At 45.5% G+C, this 4,324-nt stretch overlaps 1 pseudogene; it reads left to right on the top strand.

The window, feature by feature from the left end:
• Positions 1-755: 755 nt before the first annotated feature.
• LOC102821179 lies at positions 756-2,066 on the top strand (annotated as a pseudogene).
• The last annotated feature ends 2,258 nt before the right edge of the window (positions 2,067-4,324 follow it).

The raw sequence follows: 4,324 nt of genomic DNA on the forward strand, positions 1-4,324 counted from the left end.
CCGCGGGAGAAAGATGAGGCTTTCTACTCCCGTAAAGATTTACACCCTTGGAAACCCTATACAGGGTCGCTATGGGTCGGAACCGACTCGATGGCACATAACAACAACAACAACAAGCCGATTTTCAGAAGCCCTATACACAGTTATTTTGAGTTGCAACTGATATGTTGGCACTTTATGAAAAATATCATTTTCTGAAATTATTTTTCAAATAGTTACAATATCTATTTTTCTTCAAAATGTTTACTACCTCTGCCCCTTTTGGTATGTGTTTGAGCTGCTCTGTCTTGTTTCTTAGGGTAAACAGAAATTTTCTGCTGCTGTTAGGACATGTGGTATTGTATTTGAAGTAAGTTGATGGTTATAAATTGGCATATTCTCAGGTACTCATCAATTGCCTCCTGGTAGGTGTGATTAGGGGATAAGCTTGTGCCTCATCCTCTGATCGCTGTTTGTACAGTTCAGTTTAGTATAGATTTGACTGATGTTGGTTGTGCTCATTGATCCAGTGTATAGCATCTGGTATTGGCTCTTACCCCATGCGTGGAGTTGTAGAAGGTATGATTGGGAATGGGCTGCATGGACATGGCTGCTGTCTCTCCTGAAACGTGAGGCAAGAAGAGAAAACACACACAAGAGAGGTGTAAAACAGATAAGCAAGCAACAGCCAAAATGAAAATAATTTAGAAAACTCAAAAAAGCAGTCAACAGCTTTAAAAAGAATAAAACGTCAAAGAGAGTGCCTTGCAGCTGTAATGGCTGCCCTCTGCCAGCGTAGGGCTGAGCTAGTTCGTGCTGTGGTGGGGGTCTGGCATCTGGGCTCGGAAATTGCAAGGGACTGGGTGAGGTGGCTGTCCTTGTTCTTGGGCTATCAGCAGAGTGATGTGTATTGTGTTGCAGGCACCGCTTTCTCTGGTCCACACCTGTCGTTGGCCTCTCACTATTATGGCCCAGGGCTCTGCTCTGGATTGCTTCCTTGGACTCACTCAGCCTGGCAGTTTCCTGAATCCATGGGACCCCGCAGTGTCCTTATGCAAAGAGGGGCAGAATTTCTTCTTGTTCCATCATCCAACATGTCTAAGAACCCCAGGTCCTGCGAGTGGTCCCCCTAGGAGCCCCAAATGCAGGGAAATCAGTGCTTTCCAACTAGCTGCTGGGAGGAAAAATGTTCCCTGTCTCTAAGAAGGTGCACACCACTTGCTGCCAAGCTCTGGGAGCCATCACAGAGAAGGAGACCCAGGTGATGCTCCTTGACACACCTGGCCTCATTAGCCGATTTAAACAGAAGAGGCACCATTTGGAACTCTCTTTGCTGGAAGATCCTTGGAAGAGTGTGGAATCTGCTGATCTGGTTTGGTTCTTGTGGATATCTGGGACAAGTGGACTCCAAATTAGCTCATCCCCCAGGTGCTCCAGTGCTTGACCCAGTTCTCCCAGGTTCCTAGCATCCTTGCCCTGAATCAGATCAATTGTCTGAAGCAGAAATCCTTCGCCTGGGGCTCACAGCAACCCTCACTGAAGGTGTGGTCAATGGGAAGAAGCTCAAGGTTTAGCAGGCCTTCTACTCACATCTTATCACCCACTGCTCCAACCCAGAAGCTAAGGACCCAGACCTACAGCCTATAGGAGGCCCTCAGAGGATTGGCTGGCCTCACTTCTAAGAACTCTTTATATTATCAGCCTTAAGCCAAGAGGATGTGAAAATGTTAATGCAGTACTTCCTAGAACAGGCCCACCCAGGACCCTAAGAGTTCCACAGTGGAGTCCTCACTACCCAGACCCCTGAGGAGATCTGTGCCAACATCATATGGGAGAAGCTTCTCAAGTACCTGCCCCAGGAAGTAACCTGCAATGTGTATCAGAAGACTGTGGTGTGGGAGGAAGGGCCAAGTGGCCAACTGGTGATCCTACAGAAACTTCTGGTGCCCAAAGCATCTCATGTGAACATCCTGATTGTTCAAAAGGGGCAACTGATTGCCCAGATCACACAGGAGGTGGGCCGAGACCTCATGAGCATCTTTCTCTGTGATTTTCAGCTCCGCCTCTTGATGAAGCTCCTCAAGTGACCACCCCTATTGCCCCACCCCAGGCATCCCGGGCCGAGCTACAGGCAGGAGACACTGACCAGAACTGTCCCTACCCAGAGCCCTCTAGGGACAGGTGAGGGACATGGACATTGACTATTGGCTAGCTGGCCTGGCCTGGCCAAGTCTGCACAGTGCCTGCATGGCTACTTCTCGTGTTGGATAAAGGACCCTGTCTGAGTTCAGTTCCCAGGTAGTTCCTCTGCTTGGGACTACAGCTTACTTGGGACTCAGAAGTTAGCCCCTTGGTGAAAACAGTGTCACCCTGCCACCAGCTGGCATTGAGCCCAGAGTGTCTCCCTAAGTTGCCAGTTTTCAGCAGAGAGTTGATCTTTCTTCTCTTCTCAGTTCTTCCACCTTAAAACCATGTAAGGACCCATATGTTTTGAATGAGAAAGTGCCTCCCTCTTGAGCCCCAAGTCTTGATTCCCTCCCATCTCATCCCCCTCCCCAATCTTGGATATGAATAAAGTTAAAACACACACACACACATAAACAACAACAACAAAAAAAGAAAAGTGAAAAAGGAGGGAGAAAAAAAGACAAAGAAAATAAGATAAAAAGAAGTAAACACAGTTAGGAAGAAGAATGTGTAAAAGGGAAAGAGAACAGAGTAGTAAAGAAAAACAAAGAGAGAAAAATAGAAGTTATTGTTGTTGTTAAGTGCCATTGAGTCGGTTCCGACCCATAGCAGTTGAGAAAACAGAAAAAAAGTAGAAAAAAATGAAAGCAGAGATAGAAAAAAGAGAAAGGAAATGAGACGAAGAAGAGGAAGAAAGAATAAACAGACAAAATCAAAGGAAAAAACCAGGGTAGGTGTCAGACCCAGAAAGCAGAAATTTCTGGGGTCTACTCTGGTAACTTAGTGGTTACGAATCGGACTGCGAACCCTAAGGTCAGCAGTTCGAAACTACCAGCCGCTCCACAGGAGAAAGATGAGGCTTTCTGCTCCCGTAAAGATTTACAGCCTTGGAAACCCTGTACAGGGTTGCTATGGGTCGGAACCGACTCCATGGCAAACAACAACAACTACTAGCTAAGAACTTCTTGTCATGAGTGGACAAGGGATGAGACCATAACACTCTAAACTCTAGTTGGATTTCCTGTAGGCCTAGGTGGTGTTTGTTCTGAGCATGCAGTCTGGAAGTAGTTCATGCAGACCCTAAAGCAGCTGGGAGATCAGGGTATTTCCACCCCAGAAGGCAGCCAAGGCTGAGAGGTTGTGCAAGTTCACTGCTGCTCAGAATCAGCTCTGGAGGTCTGGATCAGGCTACACTTGATTCCTCCTGCCAGAGTTGGTGCTGCTGGTTTCCTATTCCCTTTGATGTTTTCTGACCACCTGGAGAACAGGAACTTCCCTGGGAGTGTATGCTGATAGGGGCTGGCCACACCTCTGGTCTCCAGTGTGGTACAAGAAAACCTTTCTCTCCACTAATAAGCAGTATGCCTCCATGCCCTCTTGCCTTCAAAATCACCCCCAAAAGTTCAAGATGACCACGTCATGCCAAGCTGGTTGGTGTAGACCTCCAGTTTCCTGTGATGCTCACTTCTTTTCATCTCCAACTACTGGAAGAGTGGGAGTTTCTCTGGGGGTATATATGGGTGGGGGCCAGCCTTGTCTCTGGTTACCAGGGGAGTGTAGGGAGTGAGGAAAAAATCACATCCTTATCACTGGTAGATTTCTGCAATGCCAATATGTTTTGTCTCTGAAGAAACTCTCTAAAGGTTAAGATGGCCACAATGCACCTAGTCAGAAAGCACAGATCACCAGTCTGTCTCCTTTTAATGTTGTGTATATTCATCTTTCTCTCCTAGAAAGCATTCGATCCACTTCTCTAGTCCTTTATCTGAAGCACAGGTTCCCAAGACTCTCATTTGTGTCTGTTTCATTTGGTTTTTCCATATACATTTTTGTAGAGCGTCTTGTACAGTCTTTCTGCCTAGTTTGCCATATTGTCACACCCCACCCCCTTCATTTCTTTTTAATGCCAGGAAATTGACTATGCATTTCTTAAACTATTTTTTTCATGTGCTTAATTATTTTAATTTTTATAATAACTCTTACCTTGTCCTCTTTTCTTTCTTTATTTTTTCTTCATTAATACCTTTTGGAATACTTCCTCTATTTGATCTTAATCATTTATTCATCTGTACCAGTTCCTCTATTAACAGTAATCATTCTATTTATATTTGTTACTATGAGGTTTTTAATTCCCAATACTCTTAACAGGCCCTTTCTT

This window comes from Chrysochloris asiatica, unplaced genomic scaffold (genome assembly GCF_000296735.1).
Source record: "Chrysochloris asiatica unplaced genomic scaffold, ChrAsi1.0 scaffold00114, whole genome shotgun sequence".
In the NCBI taxonomy this organism is placed as follows: Eukaryota; Metazoa; Chordata; class Mammalia; order Afrosoricida; family Chrysochloridae; genus Chrysochloris; species Chrysochloris asiatica.